This window comes from Mytilus trossulus, chromosome 4 (genome assembly GCF_036588685.1).
Source record: "Mytilus trossulus isolate FHL-02 chromosome 4, PNRI_Mtr1.1.1.hap1, whole genome shotgun sequence".
In the NCBI taxonomy this organism is placed as follows: domain Eukaryota; kingdom Metazoa; phylum Mollusca; class Bivalvia; order Mytilida; family Mytilidae; genus Mytilus; species Mytilus trossulus.
In genome coordinates, this window is record NC_086376.1 from 51,556,493 (window position 1) to 51,566,599 (window position 10,107).

Genomic DNA, 10,107 nt, shown 5'->3' on the forward strand with positions numbered 1-10,107 from the left:
GCTACGGCCCAACAGTACCTGTTCAGTACTACCATTGGCAGATCCAGGGGGGTACGGGGGTTGGACCCCCCTTTTTTGCCGATCAATGCATTTGAATAGGGACATATAGTTGGAACCCCCCCTTTTTTTAAAAGGCTGGATCCGCACCTGACTACATAAATGAGCTTCTGTTACTTTTGTTAATTACGTCTTCTATCTGTTTTAAACTTCATAATAAAGACCATATGAGTGCATATAGAAATGTTCCAAGAGAGGTGTGAATAGGTGTAAGATGCAAAAGGACATTCAAACTCCTAAAAAGTGGTGCCCTACCCCATCCTGACCCCCACTCCACTCTGGAAGTGCTTCTCATATAGAGTTATCTCCCATTAGTTCATCAAATGCTGCGACTACTATAACACGTGTTATATCAGATCAAATGGCACTTTGAATATATGGCAGACAAAAACAGAGCCGACAAAACACGAACAGAACTTTGGATAAACAAGGCATGAAAAGAAATTTATACAGAGAGAGCTTGCTAGTACTGGCTGATTTTAGCTTTTGAAGTTGTACATGTATGTTTAATACTTCTATACTATAAAAGAAAAGAAAGGAATAGAAACACAATTTCTGAGTTCAATTATAACTTGCCAACTTTGTAAGCAGCAGTGTTTTTAAAAGATACTACTGTACATGTATACTAACAGGGCCGTAAATTGCCTTCCCTATAAGGGGAGGCAGTTGAGGACGCGAGGCGAAACATTTTGTGGACCTTTTTATGCAGAAAATGCAATGTACTTCCCCAGAATTCACCTCTTGTTAAATCTTTGTAATTTTTCAATAAATAAGCGCCTGGAATATATATGATAATATATTGAAAATATTTATTATCCAAAGTAGGATAGCGTGTGCAGTTAAAGTATGACTTTTTATTATCCTTTGTCCTGCTTTATGACTCTTCAAAAGCTATTATTGGCTAAGTTTTAGGGAACCAATTTGCGTACTTAAAATGAAATGCCCCCGAAGTTGAATATCTATTTTGATGGTTTATCAGGGTTTTTTTGGCTTTCCAAATGGAGCTATTTCACTTCATTTCAGAGACACAATTTTCAAACCTTAAAATGAAAATGCATACTAATCAAATTCAAATTCAAATTATTATAGCGTAACACAGTTTGTTTACACTGAAAGTTTTATTCGGTTAGGCTTTGTCAAATGCTAAAGGGATTTTTCTATGCCTGGTCGAAATCCCATCTCTTTAGCACTTATATGCATTCAATATTGCAACATTGTGACTTCTATGTAGATGTATGTGTTGCACAGAGAGATTACACGATCTGCTTTCTGTCATTGTTCACCTGTTCCATGTTTTAATTGCATGACATTCAGACATTACGTTTGAATGCTTGCTCTATCGAATATTTTTACCCAACCTCTTTAAAAGGCGTAAGAGTAACAACCAGTACTATTAAAATAAAGCATGATTTTAACCATTTGTTTGTTTTTTTTCAGTGTTTTTTTCTTCATGTTTTCTCTTTTTTTTCTCGGTTTGCAATAGGAGGCAACGTTACTGCCTACATGCCTCTATGTAATTTACGGCTCTGGACTAATAGGCTATTAAAATTATCAACATATCCATAATCTTTTGGTATTACATAACACTTGTATGCAATATTACTGCACTTCCATATAATAGAAATTTTGAAAATTATATTTGATTTTTTTTTTAAGATTCAGATTACCCCATATCACATGAAACTTGCAGAACTTCCAGTGAATAAACTTATAGACAGACTAGTGGAGGTAATTATATAACAATTATAAATTCTTGTAACAATATTCTAAAAAATAATATATCTGATGAGTTAATATTTTTAATCCTAAATTACTTAGTGAGTAGTTTCAAGTCATGCACTAGTGATTATCTCCATGGATCAGTGAGTTAGGTTTGTTATAACCTCTTAGGTTTTACAAGTTTGGGTTATGACAAGTCTCTCTTCTTTATAATGATTGGTTCATTTAGTCACATGTCTTTTTTTTGGAGGGAAATTCTTTTGTCTTGGTTAAAATTTGCTTATATCTTGAACTGAGGGGTGCTGATATAGTTTTTACTCATATTTTATAGATATCTTTAAATTTAAAACAAAAGGTAAGTTTTCTTTTATGGCATTTGCAATATCTCAAATTGTAACATATAACTGATATGGTCTGATATGATTTTATTGCATAAATGGTCAAAATAAAAGATTCCAAATATTTTAAAGATTAAACATGTCAGGAATAACTATTGATTTGACGAGTTTTGTGAATCAATTACATCAATGGCGGAGAAATATAAGAAGTCATGTTCCAATATTTCTGGTATCAGGTCTGACCGTCAAGTATGCCTTGAGTTTGTACCCCAATAGAGTCAAATCGCCCTGTTTTCATTCAATATTTATTTATGTTTTTTTTGTGGATAAAAAATGTCATTATACCTCATTATATGTCAAATGATGAATTATACCTTATTTGAGATACAATTCACTGACCAATTAAAAGTAAGTCCTTCTCTTTGCGGATGATCTTTTAATCCTGTCAGAATCAAAAGAGGGTCTACAAAAGAGTTTAAATAATGTTAAATTTTATTGTAACAAATGGCAACTCTCTTTGAATACATACAAAACTAAATCCATGATTTTAGTCAGTCAAAACATAATAGTGAAATATCACATATTTACTATGAGAATAAAGCCATAGAGAGTGTAACAGAATATTCGTTTTTGGGAATGTTGATAAACTGTAATGGAAATTTATCACAAAGTACTTTAGAGCTGACGAAAAAAAACAAATTTAGGAGCAAGAGTTGAATTAGGAAGATTGCCTATAGAATGTTTTATCAAAACACAAACCCTTTTATATTTAGCTAGACTATATAAAATAATATTAATCCATTGTTAAAGGAAGCTTTTTCTCTAGCAGTCTCTAGACTTGACAGGAACTTTAAATACTCATGGTATACATATGCAAAAAATATTGTTAAAGAGACTAGTGTTGACCTTAATATTCTTTCTACTTGCAAGGACATAAAAGATGTAAATAAAATAAAAAACTCATTTTAAAAACAATATAAAGTTAAAAATGAAAAATAGAAATGAAGATTTAATTCAAACTAAATTTCAAAACATTGATGATAAAAGTAAATTTTTACTTTATAAAAAAGTTAAAACTTAAAAAAGATTACAAACTAGAACCTTATCTAAATACATCTAATTTTCAGATAAGGAGATTAATCACTAAATTTAGAATAAGTGATAAAAGGGGAAATATTTTAAAATCCCAAGAGAGGAACGACCTTGCCATAAATGTAAAATACTAGAGGATGAGAAACATTTTTTACTCTATTGTGAATATAATAAAACTAAGAAATGAAGAAGAAAAAAATCATTATTTACTAAATCCATCATCGTCTTTACAAACAAATAAGTTAGGATCCTTCTTGAAAAAGTCATTAGAACTGAGGGCAGGGGACTCTTAACAGCTTGTTTGTTATAAATTTTAAGGCTGTTGTTATTGTGTATGTTTAATATGTATGTATATATGTTTATTGTGTTTATTGTATTAATATATGTTGGCCATGGTCACAAACTGTAAAGTTTATATGACAATAAAATATTTTATTTGATTTGATTTGATTATTAACTTGTATGTTAAGACATATTTGTTATTATAAATTGATCAAACTGAAACTCTTACCCACAACAGTTATGATAATGTTTTTTATTGCAGATATTGAATCAGACTGTTCCAAGATTGTACATGATGTAGTACCACATCCAGGGTCCTCACAGTTTTGTGTATACAGGACAATTGTACCTCATACATGGTAAGTTTTGTATTCTGTTTAATATCTGGACTTGAAAAGCCAAAATGCAAGACCGCAATTGTTGGTGTCAACAATTATTTTCAGGGATGATTCTACTATATAGTTTAGGCCCTCGATTCCTTTAGCGGCCCTGAAAAAAATGGGTGAAAATAAATTCCCAATTGAAAGGTTTTTTTAAAATCCAGAAATTTTTCCGTTTTTGACTTAGGCAATTACAATTTTCGCATTTCTCGTCAAAGCGTGTTAAAAACCGAATAAGAATAATGTCAACGGAAGATTGTTAAGATAAGGTAAATGAGCAAGTTTTCTTTCAAGAGTTTAAGAGAAATTTTTCAATACCTTTGTTCTCGTAATTTTAAAGCAGAGTGAGACCTTATAGTTAGAATATCATAAATTTGACAAAAAAAATTTACATGGGAGACTATTCAATCTCGTAAAAGCCGATCGCCCAGCAGGTCGATTACAGATGCTTTTTGCTAAAATGGGTCTCGTAAAAGCAGACCACAGGGGCTTGTTACAAGCCCCTGTGAGCAGACCTTGGCAGGGAGCAAAACTTATTAATTTTGACAATACCTTTGATTTTAATGTGCGCCGATCTTGTAAAAGTAGTCCGATATTACTCTGACGTCCAACGGTTGTTTAGCCAGCAGGCTGGGCCATGTGACCAGCTTGTCTGGCTAAACAGCCATTGGACGTCAGAGTAATCTTGGACTATCGTAAAAGCAGATCGATTAACAGAACTCGTTATCAAATATATTTATGAAAAATATAAATAAGTATTTAAATATAAATGTTTTGGGGTTGAGGTTCGGGTTAGTATTTTAAGAAGATACAATGCTATTGGGCACAGAAAAAAATATTGTTTCTTCATGGAGAATTAAACTTAATTAATATTAAATAAATACAGAATTTACTCTTTCTTTTGTAGTCTAGATGAAAATGATATGAATAGTGGAAATCATCCAAACAATTAAAATTTGAAAACAAATTATCATGGTTCAATGTTTAAATTTTATTGTTCCTTAGGATTACACCTAGGGTAAAACTATGACAACCTCCCATATAATTTTATCAGCAACAAAATTGCCAAAAAATATCTTGCCAAAATATGACTTAAACCATTGTAAATGCTTTCGTGAATTCAACAGAACTTATGTGCTAGTCCAATTTGAAATTAATTTCAAGCAATGTCAATTTATAAAGATGACTAGTTGTTTAAAATTACCCAATGGATTTTTTTATTTGCTATATATGTAAAAAGGTTACCAAAGCTAAGATGCAAACTACTAATAGAAGTACAATAAACTTCATGTACATGTAACAACTTTAGTTTTACCCGTCCCAATCCAATGTCAGAATTTCATCTGGTAATCATAATAAATTTATATACTATTATTTGATAATCCGCTGAGTAGCTCCATAAGGATTATTCAAAATGTTACAACTTCTTACAGCAGTAATTGTATATATAAATATAGGTAAAACTTGATACATTTTCCGTTTTTACAGGAAAATAGTGTCAATTCATCATAGATTTTATGCCGGAAAAAAAATCCCAATTGCATGAAAATTCCCAATTTTTATAGTCAAGGGACCCATTTGAAAACACCTGGAACCATCCCTGATATTAGTTCCTGATTGAAGATATAGGAAGATGTGATATGAATGCCAATGAGACAACTCGTGATTGTGTCAGTTTAAGGGGATCTATATTGGTAGAATATACCGTTTTGCACCAAAAATGAACTCATTTGTGCCAATACTACCTCAGCGCCATTTCATTTAAAAAAGACTGTATGAATGTATCATTTGTGCCAATAAAATGATCATCTAATTGAGCCAATTCTGTAAATTTAATTATATATATGTACTACGGTAAATGGCATATCAGGAATGTATTCATCAGCAAAGCTATCATTCACGTATTCTGGTTAACAGGTTTTATCTGAAAATAATGGTGAAACCATTTTCTTATGTCACTTTCAGTTTCCCCGATATTCTTTCTCCGTTGACTTATTTCTGTTTCTTTCTCCACCAAGCCACATATCAGACATTTTTACATTTTGAATTTTTTTTTAATCCAAAACATGTTAAACCATAGTTTTTAAAGCTGGCATTTTTTTTGTTGATAATGTCATATAAAATGAACAGAGTTATCTTTCTTTGTACTGCTTATTTGTAGTGCAGGGTTGACTTGTTATTCCAAAATTACCTAGCTATATATATAGTTTAATACTTAATATCTATTTTCCAAAAGTATTCCTATTTGTTAATCCTAATTCATGATTTTAACCTGGATGTCTACTAAACATGGACAGAAGCTTAAAAATGATTTATGATAGAAAATTAGTATCTTCATGATCTTAGTAGAAGAGAATTTTGAAAAAAACTGATTTCCTGTTAATTTTTCTTCTAGTTTATATTACATAAAGTCTGCAGTTCAAGTTTTTAACACATTTATAAGATTCATAAATCTTCCTGGATTTTTACCAAACTTGGAGGATTTTTTTTAATTTTTTTTTTGTTGAGCTTGTGACTTACAGCAAAAGTAGGTGAAACTCTTGCAATTTTTTATAATATATTTTTATTATTTTGTCTAGTTCCTATGTACACAAATTTTTTAACCTTTGGCCTCTCCCTTATTCCCTTTTGAAGGGGAGGATTGGGCATCCCCTAACATGCTTAACCCTACCACAATATGTATGATTGTGTCTGTCCAAAGTCAGGAGACTGTAATTCAGTGGTAGTTATTTGTGGCTGTCTCATGTATTTGTTTTTTGTTCCTTATTTTGTAATTATATTAGCTATATATATATAGGCCATTAGTCTTCTTGTTTGAATTGTTTTACAATGAACATTTTGGAGCTGTTTATAGCTGACCATGTGGTATGAGCTTTGCTTATTGTTGAAGGCCATACTGTGACTTATACTACAGTTGTTAATTTCAGTGTCATTTGGTCTCTTGTTGAGAGTTGTCTCATTGGCAATCAAACCACATCTTTTTTTATAAAAATTTGCCAATTCAAAATTTATCAAACTAAACTTGTCATATGAATGGCTGATTTAACTCAAACAAAATGTATAGGAAGGTGTGGTATGAGTGCCAATGAGATAACTCTCCATCCAAATAACAATTTATAAAAGTAAACCATTATAGGTCAAGAATACTTTAGGAATAATAAATGTTATTTTTACTTTTCAGTATGTTGAGAGAAGTTCAGAACAAGCTATTATGTTTGAAGAGGAGTTGTCAGCACGTCATCATTGAATAAAGTCAGTTGTATTAGAAGTGAAGCCTAAACAGAAATGAGACAATTATCAAATAATTCAAAGACTACATGGATGTTATCTGGAATAACATTTGTATGACCCAAATGTGGTATTTTTCATATGAAGACTTACAAGGCAGGCTGTGGCAACATGTGTATGCATTTATCATGTTTAAAGACTTGAAGAACTTGTACTGCCTTCTTCAGATTTCAGTAGAATTTGTTTAAGACAGTAAATTCTGAGTATGAATTGAAGAATTTTTGCTCATTTAAATGAATTATGAAAATGTTTTGCATCTTAAATATACAAAAACAACATACCGGTAAATTATTTTTTCTTTCTTGAAACTTCTTACAAAATAAATTCTTATATACTAGTTCTTGAAATTAACAAGTTTATTTTTAGTCTGAACGTACAACTCAATGCACTGGTTATTCACACAAAAACTACATTTATCTCTCAGTCATATTAAAAAAAAATGATATATGGTAGAATTGCCAATGAGACAACTATCCTTAAAATAAATGCCAATGATCAAAGATAATGTATACATATATAGTGTATCATGGATTTAAAGCAAAAGAGAGATTACTATATAAACATATTTTATATAAGATATCTTATATACTTTATAAGATATCTTATAAATTACATAAGATATTTTATAATATTATTAATTCGTATTATTTAACAAATTTGATTCGTTTAGGCATAGTCACATGTTAAACTATATTTTCGAAGGTAGAGAGAAAACGGCGTATAGCAAAAAGCATATTGACCGGCAAAATGCATATCGCACGGTTATTTTTAGAATATCTAAAAACCGATATACTTTGTGACGTCATGTAATGAATTTCAGGATATTGTTTAACGTTTTGAAACACATGCTATCTGTGATCAATAATTTGACGGAAAATCTTCAAATACATAAGATGTCAAAAAAAAGTAAATTCAATAACAACTGAAATGTTGTTATTGTCAAGGAGACAAATTGATGTAATATTTATAAAATTCCAACAAACCTAAATGACGATTTTGATACAAATATGGTCGGAAATTAATAATATAACAAATATAGCCTTTGTATGAGGTCAATACAGGATATATCGACCCAAAGAAGTATATCGACCTCGGACTTCGTCCTCAGTCAATATACTTCTTTCAGGTCAATATATCCGTGTATCGACCTCATACAAAGGCTATATTTGTATAATATATATATATATAGATATCTTATACAATTTATAAGATATCTATGATATCTTCTATATTATAAAAGATATCTACTATAATTTATAAGATATCTTATAAAGAAAAGCATTTGAGATATTATAGATATCTCGTTAACTTTATTAGATATCTCTTTAACTTCATAAGATATCTCATTAACTTTATAAGATATTTTATGTAGTTATAAGTTATCTCAAATAGTTAAAAAGATATCTTATATAGTTCATTAGATATCTTACATAATTCATTAGATATCTTATATAGTTCATGTGATATCATATATAGTTTATGAGATACCTCATATAGATAATGAGATATCATATTTAATTTATAAGATATCTTATATAAAATATATTTATAAGATATCTAATAAACTAGGAGATAAAGTACATGCTATATCTTATATACTATATAGGGTATCTTATAAACTGTATAAGATATCTAATATCTTCTATACCCCATAAGATATCTTAGAAAAAACATATTATATAAGATATCATTTTTGCTATATGAGATATCTTTTTTATTATATGAGATATCGTATGTAATATATAAGATATCTTATTTGTTATATGCGATATCGTATATAATAAATAAGATATCTTATTAATTATATGAGATATCTTGAAATTCAAATAAATAGTAAAACAGCTTACCATATAAAAAACTTCATTATTAAATAGATATAAGAATATGTGTCAGGTATGAGTGTCAATGAGGCAATTCACCATCCAAGTCATATCTTTCTGGTTTTACTCTTTAGTTGAGTTGCTGTCACACTGTACTGTATTTACTGGAATGCAACATCTTATTCAATCCTTACAAAAACCATCAATGATATCAAAACTAGATATCTTGTATAAAGAAGTTATTTCACTTCTTAACACAGGCAACTTGGATTCAAGGATTTTGTTAATCTTTTAGTTGTTACATTTAAAAATTATTTTCAGTGACTGAAAATGAAAAACATGACAACATTATGTATCAGTTAGCATTAGATACTTGTGTACACGTATGGGAAGTTAAGTCGCCATCTGTGTTTAGGGTTCACAGATACTATACCTCTGCTCTGGGTATAGTAACGTCCCCTACCATACATATCAAGTATCCATTCTTACTGATACAAACTGAGAGTGAGGAGGCTCAGTCAAAACATATTTGCTTTTACGGTACAAACTGAGAGTGAGGGGGCTCAGTCTGCATGTGAAGCTCTGTAACATGTTTTTACGATACAAACTGAGAGTGAGGGGGCTCAGTCTGCATGTGAAGCTCTGTAACATGTTTTTATGATACAAACTGAGAGTGAGGGGGCTCAGTCTGCATGTGAAGCTCTGTAACATGCTTTTAAGGGGAAGTGGGTATTTTAATTGTTTTTATCAAATTTTATTGGGGACATTTTACTGTTTTTCCTGTTTTTACTGGTACAAACTGAGAGTGAGGGGGCTCAGTCTGCATGTGAAGCTCTGTAACATGCTTTTATGGGGAAAAAAAAGGGTATTTTATTTGTTTTTATCAAATTTTAATTGGGGGTATTTTACTGTTTTTACTAGAACAAACTGAGAGTGAGGGGCCTCAGTCTGCATGTGAAGCTCTGTAACATGTTTTTTCTATACAAACTGAGAGTGAGGGGGCTCAGTCTGCATGTAAAGCTCTGTAACATGCTTTTATGGGAAATATCAACATTTATATATGTCAGCCTTACTGTGTGATGCGTTTTCAGATTCATCACTTGACAACTTCCTGTTTACCGAACACTTGTA

At 30.6% G+C, this 10,107-nt stretch overlaps 1 long non-coding RNA gene across 1 annotated transcript; it reads left to right on the forward strand.

Moving 5' to 3' along the window:
• Positions 1-366: 366 nt before the first annotated feature.
• On the forward strand, positions 367-7,459 carry LOC134715485 (uncharacterized). Its single transcript, XR_010106730.1, has 4 exons — positions 367-557; positions 1,714-1,785; positions 3,751-3,847; positions 7,050-7,459. It is a non-coding gene; the product is annotated as an uncharacterized LOC134715485 (long non-coding RNA).
• The last annotated feature ends 2,648 nt before the right edge of the window (positions 7,460-10,107 follow it).